This window comes from Amphiura filiformis, chromosome 4 (genome assembly GCF_039555335.1).
Source record: "Amphiura filiformis chromosome 4, Afil_fr2py, whole genome shotgun sequence".
In the NCBI taxonomy this organism is placed as follows: Eukaryota; Metazoa; Echinodermata; class Ophiuroidea; order Amphilepidida; family Amphiuridae; genus Amphiura; species Amphiura filiformis.
The window spans coordinates 65,093,630-65,106,860 of record NC_092631.1 but is presented as its reverse complement, the minus strand read 5'-3'; the positions used below and the strand labels follow the sequence as shown (position 1 = coordinate 65,106,860).

Here is a 13,231-nt window from a genome sequence, read left to right as displayed (position 1 = left end):
GCCAATCAGTGATTCACAGCAACTTAGGAACAAAAAGAGTGAAGGGGTTCAGTAACTTTCAAGCACCAGACACATGAAATGAGATGTTTATGCACTCTGCTCTTGAAGGATGGTTGACGGGTAGGCTATTCCAAACGTGAACTGCAGTGTGGATGAAGGTCCTGCCAGTAGATATGGTTCTAGAAACTGGTACTGTGAGAGCAAGGCAAGGCATGGACAAGCTGGAGCGGGTAGCTCTTCTGACTACAAATGGCTTTGGTAGCAGTGCCTTCAGATCTGTTGGGCCCAATATTGACCCTTGGGGAACTGATGCATTGATGGAGGAAGTACTTGATGACTGACCAGATAGGACAACTTTGATGGAACGATCGGTCAGGTAGCTTCTAATCCAGGTGAGCAGCTTGCCGGATACACCTTTTGTCATGAGTTTCGAGCAAAGGCCATTATGCCAGACCTTGTCAAATGCTCCTTTGATGTCCAGGGCAATCAGGCGCAATTCGTTGCCTCTGTCCAGGGAGTTGGACCACCCTTGAGAGTCAAAATGGTAAAGATGTCAGCTGTGCTGTGGCGTGGCCTAAATCCAAACTGTCTATCTGAAATCAGTTGGTTTCCAAGGAGGTACTTCTGAAGTTGGTTCTGTACAACAGCCTCCACGACCTTGCTGATGACGCAGAGCAGAGAGATGGGGCGGTACATAGATGGATTAGATTCACTCTCTTGTGAATAGGGATGGCAGATGCAGTCTACCACAGTATATTGTGAACATGTGAGTTACCACAGTATATTGTCAACATGACATACGGGGCCGAATGCAACCATACAAGTACCTGGAACAGAAACTACAAACAGCCCAAAGAGCAATGTGATGAAAGATGTTGCAAACTACCTTAATAGACAAATTAAGAACACTGAATTGCGATGTCAAACTAAAGACATTATGATGGAACTCAAAGAAGAAACGAACTGATGGAAATGGACAAGTCACCTTGCACGAAGGGAAGATAATAGATGGACAACACGGCTTACAGAATGGCAACCAATAACAGGAAAAATATCAAGAAGAATACAAAAGCGAAGGTGGCCTGATACACTTACAGGCTACATGGGACCTACATGGACAAGGAATGCAAGAGATAGAAAAAAACCTGACAGAATAAAGGCGATTGCTATGTCTAACAATGGTCGAAAAAGCTTGGTGTGGTGAGGTGAGGTTTTGACACCAATTTGACATTTAAATCCACAGATATAATGAATAATCTACGGTGAATCAATTGGGCATATTACAAACAAAACTATACAATACGTTTACAGCACATCTCCGGATCCCAAGTATCCACTACCACCTCTAAACATCTGGACCAATTTCCCCAATTCAATTCAATTGCAATATTAACAAGTTTTCATATTATTATAATAAGATATATTACTAAGGCTTTGAGTTTATTCTGAAATCAAGCCAGTAAAAGCTTGAAGTTGTGTAATATTCCATCAATCAGGTCTATGCTCGGTCACAAGACTCTTCCAACAGGACTGTCAGGACATAACTCTCAATATAAGTCACAGTGAACGAGGAAAGACGGGGAGGTCAACAAATTAGTTCAAGTCATTTGAGGGCATGCTTGAGCGAGTTAAGGATATTCCCCTCCACAGTAAGACGAAGGCTAAGAAATAAAAGTCTGGTATTCGCAAAAGTTGGGCCATAAAGTGCTTTTAAGATGTGTTGAAAGTTTGAAAGACTTAAATTGATCTAGATCGTCTGAAACTCAGGATTACGTTATCTTTCTGGCGTTAATAAGATCAGATATGCGATTGTAAACAACAACCCGTACATCGAGCAAATATAATCATATTTACCTGTTTACAACGTGAAATCCAAATCCCTCTGACCAAGATATTGTCATTCTCTATGTAATATGGTGCTACATTAACCAGGCTGCAGGTAAACAGGTCAGACATTGATTTTGGACACTCGTACTGCGATTATTATAGTATATCACATAAATAAGCGTCAATGTGATGGTAATTATAACGACACCTTCACCCACCTGTGGTCTAAAAACACTAGGATATCTATAGACGAAGCAACATTTCAGTGTACATTCCGTGCTTCATTTACGTGGATAATGTGCGCTGTACGATTGTGTAACGATACTCATTCCTTTAAGTAGGCCGGGTCATCTAGTTAACCGACACATACTAGTAAATCTTTAGGGATGTTATTTTGACTTCGTTTGAAGTATGAAATCAATATCAATCTATAGAGAAACACTTATCCTCTATATCTAATTGGTCAAATATAAAAATAAGCCTATGTGTTACTATTGAGCTCTTACAATTAAAAAAAAGATATTTTGTGAAAAAAACTCTGACTTTAAACTTTACCTGTGATTCTTGATTACTTCTGATACAATTATTCATCCACCTAAGGGCTTCTGATTACCACAAGTACCCGGAGAGCTTTTTGTCTGACATTGATCTCATCTCTAAGATTTGGACACCTGAGCATTTAAGGAACGGTTTATAGCGCAAAGAAAATGTAATTTGTCTCGCTATTCAATTACCACCAATGCATTGCGAGCGGGTGAAATGGATGCGCCACTTCTTATGTGAAGTATGGAAATGACTGCTTTTTGTGCAAGGCATTAGTTGCAAGTGATTCAAAGATATTACATTCTTATTTGATATGCATTTAATTCTAGGTTATCTCAAATCGACAGGTAAAGAGTGATAAGTCAGCTCTCTTACAGTTGCATATAAGTGACATTTTGAACAGATGGTTGAAAATGAAGTTTATGTTTAAGATTTCCAGGACATTTTCTTGATGACATTTTTACCTTCTTACATCGTTGACGCTATATGTGGCCCCTTGTGCCTCTATAAAGATACACCACTTATTCCAATCTTTATTTGCGAATATAATGGGGGAGCAAAAGACAATAATAGTTTCACTGAAAAGTGTTAAGTATCACTATGATGTCTTGTTCTCATTATTATTCTAAAATGAACGAAACTTCTTCACAACTTCACGTCTTCAGCTGCAAGTACTTTGATCGTGTTTGCGTATTACGCACTATAATATACTAGGCGTACGACTACAACTCGCTACATACGCGTGTCTTGACAAGCGTGTTTCATGATATCAATACTCGAGATGACGTAGGGTCGTTTACGCACTGATAGACGACACCCGAAATTATGCAATTGTCCAATCAGGTTTTGAGTTTGCAAACGCCACGCCCACTGAATAAGAATACTTCATTCAGCAGTGGTTTAACCTTACGGCACGTTGCCAGCGAACGGTGTGAAAGTTAACCTTAAACACAACAAAACACTAGGAAGCAATGTATCTTGTAAGATGTCTCACATAATAACTGGATGACTCTTCTGGCCTCTGTTTCAAATGCGCAAACAGATCATTTGCAATCGAACACTGTGATCAGATTAAGATAACCGGAGGGTGGGGGCTCAACAGACGTCTGAGGCCAAATCAAGAAAGGCACAAGACTATTCAAATTAATTCTCACGTAATACTAGGCATGTCAACAGTCTCATACCCTGACTTGTCACATATATATAGTGTACTTAGGTAATATTTATAAATGCGTTTTTATTAATACGCACGTGACCCATGGGCACGACATACCAAGCCCAGCAAGCGTGACCAAATCCTCATGCATTGACCACTATACAGAAAAGGATAGGAACTCTGTAGATAAATATCATCAAATTTACATATTAATTAAATTGCAAATTTATTACAAAAGTTTTGTAATATGTTATCGAAAACAACATTTTGAAAGTATTTGACGACGGGAAAAAATATCTAACGACGGAAACGTTTACTATATAATCACAAAGTTGAACAAAAATACAATTTATTGTACCGCCTTTGCATTCAAATGTATAGGAAAACCACTCGCTATGTAGAAGGTCACTTCGAGACTTACTGTTTATGGCAACGCGGAGGTGGTCACGTGCGTATTTATAAAAGCGCATTTATAAATATAACCGAAGTGCACTGATATATGAGGAGATTTTATTATATACTAGACGTAATACGTATGGCCAAATGCGATGTCTTTCTTGAATCTTCGTTTATTTCCAAGACAACGCTGATGTCACTAAGTCCAATGGGATAGCGGCCTATATGCAGAATGCGTGTTAATGTAAGTAATTAGTCTAGTTGCTTGAAAGGAAAAAAATGTACGAAATTGCCAATAAGAAATGATTGTGTATGCTACATTCTAGTTTTAAAAAAATCAAAATTATTTGATATCAGGACATTCTTCGTAATCAGAATGCAATTCGATAATGTCTGATGTGCCACAAAAATACTGTCCAAACGCTCATACCAGAGCCCTTAACCCTTGAATTACGGAAACTTCTCATACATGTAAGTGCTAAATTATTGGTCTAAAGTATATAAAATGTATACATATTATAGATTGGCAAAAACTTTTGGCAAAAATGATCATTTTTGGAGAAAATTCCTAAAATGGTTTTCAAAAACCATTCTTTTTTATGATTGTTTTTTAAATTGAGCATTTTCAACCATGTTTGGTTAAAATGCACTTAACAAAATTGATCAAATTCGTAAAATATAAAAACATGTCCTAGATATTTTAATCTAGTTTTGAAAAATTAATAGGAAAAAAACTTTACTCAAGAATTTTTTGTTACGTGGTCCGAAAAAAATAAAACCCTGTTTTTTTTTTTTTTTTTTTTTGGGGGGGTCGTGCCATTTTTGTTTTAATTTTTGCCAACATTGGACCGTCAAGTCTTTGCCATTCTAAATATGTATACTTTTATATACTTTAGACCAATAATTTAACAGTAATGAGACCCAAAATTTTCCATAATTCTAGGGTTAAGACCACCCTTAACACGTCATCATGCAGTTATTATTAACTAGATGTATGCACACAACGCAGGGGCACTCACAATAGGCAATTGAACCCTACTGATAGCGCTGTGTTGTAGCTATTGGGGACGAACTAGTTAGTATCATATAGACGAATCTAAATTCACGCATTCCTACACCTGACTAGCAGCCTTTAGTTGGGTAGCCGTCGGCTACAACGCACTCAAAATGTGAAATGATTCGGCCTTGGCGGAAATTGTAAACTGCATTCCATCACCCGTTTTACGCCTTAATACATAGTAATCGGATTAACTACACGCGGTATCTATGCATTGATGTACTTGCGAACAAAAGGACTATGTATGAATAGATGCGATGAGATTACCTGCGGAATTATCTCTATTATAGCCTATAATCATTCTATTAACCCTCATCGTCCTTGCATCTTCACTAGGTGTTAGGCGGCTTTTATTTGCACAATTGGACGCTCAAAACACCAGGTTGGTGCTAGCGGCTACCCAAAGATGTCCGACCAAATCCTGACCATGACTTGGCTCGTTGGATTCGTCTATAGAGGAATCCAAATTCACGCATTCCTACACCTGACTAGCAGCCTTTAGTTGGGTCCCCGTCGGCTACAATACATCCAAAATGTGAAATGTTTCGGCCTTGGCGGAAATTTTAAACTGCATTCCATCACCAGTTTTACACCTTCCGCGAAAACACAGGTAGACAAAAGAATACAACACAACACAGTTCCCTTCGGCAAAACACACAGCTTCTACGTGGTCTATTCGCTGTTGAAGTGACATAATAATTGGATTAACTACACGCGGTATCTATGCATTGAACCATATCATTCTGAACACTCGCACCTGTACGATAAGTATCTTTGAAAAAAGCGGTATTGTATTCAATCTATGATTGCAGACATACACAGGTGATGTGTGCAACCTGCTTGTACCAGAATATCTTGATTATAAGGCTTCAGAAAACCACCGAAAATACAGAAAAAACTAAATAAAAATGATCAATAATCATCACTTCTCTGAAAAAATGCTAGCAATCATAAACTTATAGGCCTATAATTACAATTTTTTTTTTTGGGGGGGAGGGGGTCTTTAATACTTTCCAACAAATTATCTATAGAAACATTGGAAATATCCAGCGTGCAAATTGATCAACCATGGCTGTCTCATACACCATATCAAACGCTACAAATGGATGTACTTGCGAACAAAAGGAATATGTATGAATAGATGCGGCGGGATTACCTGCGGAATTATCTCTATTGTATATATTATTATATTAACCCTCCTCGTCCTTGCATCTTCTCTAGGTGTTAGGCGGCTTTTATTTGCACAATGGGGCGCTCAAAACAACAGGTTGGTGCTAGCGGGGACCCGAAAATGACCGACCAAATCCTGACCATGAATTGGCTCGTTGGATTCGTCATATCAAAAAGTATAAAAGCTATGATTTTAGTACTTTCTCTATGTTTCAATTACTTATTCTTTTGCAAATATCTTCAACCCGGTACAAGCTTTAATAACGGGGGAACATACATTTTTATTAAAAAGAAATCCTACCATCTATCCAAACTCGTCGTGTTATTCCAATGCACATTTTACTTCACCGGGCAGCCATTTTTGGATCATATTTTGAAGATTGGTGTCATAAAACCGTCATAGGTACAAATTTAGTACTTTCTGTCAATCAATTATGGCTTATTCTCTACATGTCAATCTTTAAATAATTGGCATAGTCCTTATAATAATGGTCGTCTGCCTTGATGAGTAAATGACAGCAAACAGCTGCAACCCAGTGAAAAATATCCCAAAACTTGGTCAGTGGAGCTCCGCTGGTACAAGTCAATAGAGTCATTATCGATTGGATTAGTCGTCCGTAGCGGACGGTCGCTCATTGGATCAATATTATCAGGTGGTAATAAATTTGCATTGGACAATAGATTACTATATAATGGTTTAGTACTGCATATATCGGTTTAATCATCAATAAGCGGGTTTATGGCTGGAAAGGTCACGGTGAATTCGCCGTGGACGTAAGTGCACTATGTCGTGTTCCTGACAGCGGATAAGGCTAACATTCACGAGTTCTATTGCAATTATGTAACCTTGGTCGACCAGTTCCCCTAACAATTGCATAGCAAATATCCAGGATATCACTTTTCAAGTTTGTAAAACCCATAGTATCTTGCTTTTGACAAGCAAATAATATTCAAACCTAAAAACAACACTTCATGACTCATTTCCAAGACATGTTTTATGTTACTTTACGAAGATATAATTCCGGTAATGTTACACCACGTAAACTAGGTTTCCGGAATTCCGTGATGTATCATAACCTTACCTTCGTTGTGAAAACGTGGACGTAAATCTCACTATTGTACAGTTTATAGGGAGTCCTCGAATGCTTGTAAAAGTTGCTTTCACTTTAACTAACGAATTTGTGCCTGCAAAATTTGGTGTTAATAAAAATTCAATGCACGGAACACAATTACAGAGGGATTATACTTAAAATAAAGGAAAGGAGTTTCTGTTTTTACTATCATCTACCGTGTGATAGACGACAGGCATGTCCAATATTTTTATTAGTGGATGCCAGGGCAGCCGATTTATAATATTGGAATTGCCTGTCGTCATGCAGTAGAAAATTATTATCGCTAATTCTGATTCAGATTATGTGTTTGCACAGTGGCGTCGATCTCCAAATTTAGAAAATCCCATAAGAAAATTGCCAAAAAATGGCTTATACCCCCCCCCCCCTCCATCGGTGCCCCCCAATCATGTTCGTCCACCAACTTTTGCATCATAGTTTGAAAGTTTAACTGCATACTTTTCATATTTTGTAAGCATCTGAGCTATCTTTGACATCACAAGTGTACTTGACGGATCTTTCCCAGAAGGTTTGTACAAGATATAACTCCATCAGTATAACCACTTCTACAATAGTGTTTCACAAGTTTCCTACACTATCTTGTAGAATATAATTAATTAGATTTTCATTATATATTTACATCTGTTTGGATTGACTTACAATTAACCCAAGTAATTTAAGCGTTTGCTTCAACGTTGTAGTGTACCATTCTTAAACACTTGAGAACGTTCCTGCAATCTTATTGGTTCTTACCCGTGTGATATGACACGATATCACACGGGTCAGCGCGTGTGCGTCAACGCGATACGCATACTCGCTATTTGGACCGATCGGAGGCGCACAGCAATAACAACGGGGCTGATCGATTTTAAGCCCTAGGTAATTCCTTGCAAAATGTAGATTTAATTTGATTAAAATTGTATAATATTTTTTATTTGAATTGAAGTGTTTAAGAATGAGAAAAGTTGATGTCATAAAGTACTTTGAAGATATGCAAGTTTGAAAGACTTAAATCGATCTAGCTCGTCTGATTATGGTATCAGTTTGACGTAAATAAGAACCGATGGGATGTAATACTAGTAGTAAATCGTTATACATAAAGTAAATAATCATATTTACAACAATCAACGTGAAATCGAATCCCTCTGACCAAAATATTGTCATTCTCTATGTAATATGGTACTACATTAACCAGGCTGCAGGTAAACAGGTCAGACATTGATTTTGGACCACCATACTAAGATTATTAAGCATTGTTCTATATATGTGACGTGTTATGTCAAAAGGAGACACTTTTGGGCAGGTCATCAATTTTGAGGTTTTTATACATCTTAAATAAGGAGATATTTTGCTCCACAACGCCGTTTTCCCCATTGAAATATGACATTCCTAAGCGAAGATATTGAGTTTGTAAGTTATGGTATTATAAAATTGGAAATTGAGATATCGGCCTTTAAAAATATTATTGACAATGTTGAGAGTAGGGATTACCTTGAAAAATGTCTCAAAAAATGCAAGATGCCAGTTATATTCCGGTCTGAAACTATCAGACAATATTTTTAACATTAATAACATCACATATTCGCATCAAACCCAAATTGTGAAAAAATCACCCCAGGTCAGATTTTTGGCTATTTCTCCATTTACGATCCTGCCCAAAAGTGTCTCCTTTTGACATGACACGTCACATATCCGTATCCCATAACAAAACAATGAACAACCGCTATTACTTCTTATCTTTAGTATCATGTGATGACACTAGCGACACCACTACCGTACCCACATGTGGTCTAAAACACTAAGATATCTAAAGACGAAACAACGTTTTAGTGTACATTCCTTGCATCAATTTCGTGTCCTGTACGATTGTGTGACGACACTCGTTAAGTAGGCCGGGTCATCCAGGTCACTAAGTAACTGGTACATAAATCTCCAGTTAATGATGTTAGTTTAACTTTGTTTGAAGTATGAAATAAATATCAATCAATAACGAAACATATTTATTATCTATATCTAAAATTGTTGAAATGAAAATATGGAAATAAACCGGTGTGTTAGTGTTGAGCTCTTACAATTATAAAAAAGACATTTTTATGATAAACTCTTACATTTAAGTGACTCTATTAAACCCGGAGAACTTGTTATCTGAAATTGATCTCAGTTCTAAGATTTTGACACCTGAGCAGTTAAGAAAAGGTTTATGGCGAAAAGAAAATAGATGCACCACGTCATGTGCGAAGTATGGAAATTAGTGCTTTTTGTGCAAAGTATACTATTACTTGCAAGTGATTCACATATAATTAAGAGTTTGAGAAATGAGGTTTACAAATTTACTTCGACCTCTACGTCAACTTCATAATTTTTTGCTTTAATTTACTTCAACGCGAACGTTTAGTTGGTTGCTGCACCAATAGCATCTTGACGCTTAACTCGGGGCATGTGTATCAATAGGTGATCAAAAGAAAGCCTTGTGTAAGCGACGGCGGCAAAAGTTCTGCCTTTTGCCAATTTCACAACACAACGCGTAATGATTCTTTCTATATATCTTTCGCCTCCTTCTCAATCTCTCTCCCCTTTCCATCATATTTTCCCTCCATTATCCTCTCCATTTTCCCCCTCCATGATGTCCAGTGATAAAGCTGCCCCTCCCCCTAATTTTCAACAATATGTGGCGTTTTTTATTTTACCCAGACCAAGAATTTGTTCTGCATGAGGAAATATAGTAAGTATTGTTCTTAAATGTTTGTTCATAATTTACCTCTACTATCGATAGAGGCGTTCACTAACAGCGTCTGGAAGCTTTCATGGTTTTGAATAGATAATCCTCAAGACGTTGAAGTTTGTGCTTTTGAACCACATTTTCTTAAACTCTTTATTATTCTCATTTGGTATGCATACAATTACAATTATAGGTGGTCTCTTATACCAAATCTTGAGGGCATGATAAATCAGCTCTCTTAAGATAAATTTATGCTCGATCGATTTTGCTACTTCCGTTTGAGAGCGTCGAGTCGATCAATCTATACAAACCGGTGAGGCAAAAACGACGTCGCATTAGCGAGTTGAAGAAATCTCAACTCCCGAACGATGTCGCTTGTCACGTGATTGCATGCATCAACGAATCACGTGAATAGATTCAACTGGATCTATTAATTATATTGCTAATTAATTTAACTTTACCGATCATTAACAAAATAATGGCCTTTTGAATATTTTAAATGATGCATTGCAATAGGCCATTGCCCATCGCTTTCCAAAAGCGGTGCATCGCAATCGAGTATAAATCTCACAGTTGCGTATAGCTGACATTTTTAGCAGGTGGCATTTATTTAAGACTGCCCGGACATTTTGTCAATAGAATGTGGTACCTATGTACATCCTTGATGCAGCTAGCGGCGGAGGTCGGCGGAGGCATTACAATTTAGAGGGGGAATCGGAGACGAGTAAAATATTTTGTTCCGGTTTTACTGGGACTTTTTACGCGCGCAAAGTGCGCGAAGAAGTTTGATTTCAGACTATGTTAGCCCCAAATGAAGGTGTGTAAAGCAATTCTCACGAAACACTAAGCATGTCAACAGCATCATTTCCTTACTTGCCACATATTCCAAAGTCCAATGGAAGAGTCACTTAATAATAAAGAATACGGGATCATGTAGGTGATTAGCCTGGCTGCATGATGTGAAGCCAGCTGCACGGAATTGTCAATATATGTTTGGTATACACTTCATTATTGTACCCATACAAAAACAAAATCGTCAAAATGAGGCTCCTACAAACAAGAACGCGTGTTCTCAATTATGTTCGCAGAGACTGATGTGAAAATTATTCAATAAGCCTTCATACAAGCCTCCAGAGAAAATATAAAATTATATTATCTTTGCGTTGCAATATTCTAAACTAAACGAGACATTATGTTTATACCGTACATTTATGAATGACTATACCATCCCAGTCTAAGATCCCGCAAAAGGCAAAATTGTAGCATGAGCTTTTCAGAAGCAGATTTGCTGTTTTCAAAGAATAAAAGAACGTAAAGTATGTCTTAAGTTTGTATGCCGTAAAGATATTAATATAAGTATTACTGCTGGCTCATAAAAAACATTAGGACAAATCTACTCATAGAATTTCGAGACCGAAAGCGCATACCAAATCCAGAACCGACTTTCTTTGTCTTTCAATTATATTAAAAATACAAATTGAATGATGGACTGCAGTAACCTCTCGTGTATGTTTTTTAATACCGTATGTCTATAGAATTTTACTTCAGTGGTGCATTACATTACGTGCAGCATCAAATCGCGAGTATTTGGTCAAATCGAGGGCGTACACGCGCGTTTAAAGAATAGATGCGCGAGACCAATCTACCTAAGCTCGTTGACGAAAATGCCTTGACAAGAAGAAAAATAAGAAAGTATTTACTCCGTCGCGAATGAATTGAGTAAGTGCGTCCACTAAACCGATCATAATTACTTGCCTAACAAATGTGCATATTTTTTTATCGTTAAACTAGAAATGAATTCTTGAACACTCAACTGTCATGGACATGTCACTGGATCTATGTGTCTTTTCAAGTTTGTTACACCCACATCTTTTACACTGCAAGTCCTCAAAGCTATGTGTATTTGACAAACAGATGAATCTGTAACCTTAACAACAATACTACATGAGTCATGTCCAATACACATGTTGTAATCCATTACTTTACGAGGAAAGAATAGCAACATCGTGTAAACTAGGTTCCCCTGTAATGTCAAAGCCTCACCTGCTTTGTGAATACGCGTATTTAAATCTCACCATTACTTATATTGACAGGTCGTCGAATCCTCGTTTCTTTCACTAATTTCAATGTAGAGTATTTCCCCGTACAATATTTGTTATGAAACACATGAAACGGAGAGCAGCTGTTACAGAGTGTTTTTTGCTCTATTTATGCATATTTGTAATTTTAAAACATTCCGAAATGCCATTAACACCACAAAAGTGTTTGAAGAAACGTTTGCATCCTTTTAATATTATGTAAACATCGAAGCTGCCATTGGCACTATAAGTGTGTTTGAAGGAACTTTACCGGAAGGCTTGTGCAAGATATGTCCATGACCCCCTCATGAGGACAAAATATATTTGCCACTTCATCTCCCTTTGTATGTATTTGCATCATTTAGAGTGTTTCACCAGGTTCCTACTTCATAGGGATTTTACCTCTGTACTGAAAGAGTAGCGTTGATTCGATTATTATTGTACAAGAAAGCATCAAATCGTATGCCATTAAGTGACGGTGTTACAGAATGTAATGAATACCCTAGAGAAAAATACTGTTATTGCAAATGACTATATTAGATTGTTTTGGGCATACCATAAAGAACAAGAATGCATAATCTGTCTAAATCCTGCACTTGGAAAACTCGCATTAGCATTTTGAGATTGTTGTAACATATTGATCGTTTATGTCGACTCGCTTAAAACACTTTCCAGATAGCTATGGGCAATAGAGTGCAAAGTGTTGTCAAACCATTCAATGTATCAAAACATGAAAACCTTTACATATTCACTTTCTCTGATACGGAAAAAACATTGAAGCTTCAAATATTCACTTTCCCTGATAAAATCAGTATATAAAATATAAAATTGTAATTGTTTGAACATAATGGGGAACCAAGATTTGAGTTTTCTTAGGGATTGCGCGAAACGAGCGGATCTTGTTGCCGAAACCTTTTTGTAATTGACTGACTCTGCGAGTTAAGTTATCTCAAGTTAATAATGTCTAAAGTAGTAGTGATTCGCCAATTCAGAAAAACTGAAAAGTCATCGAAAATCAGATGTTTGCATTTTTTTGTTAATGGCATAGGTGTGCTGTGCAAGTGCTAAGACAGAACACGAGGGTAAAAAAAAACAATATTGGAGGAGTATTTAATGCAACTTCTTTTTTCATCAACACTGCCGTTGTAATATAAAAAAACACATTAATAATGCTAA

The 13,231-nt window shown here is 37.2% G+C and overlaps 1 protein-coding gene across 3 annotated transcripts in view; it reads right to left on the bottom strand.

Annotated features, from left to right (window-relative positions):
- Positions 1-13,231, bottom strand: part of LOC140151202 (PDF receptor-like) — a 280,133-nt gene that overhangs the window by 140,700 nt on the left and 126,202 nt on the right. The gene's annotated exons all lie outside the window — the stretch shown is intronic.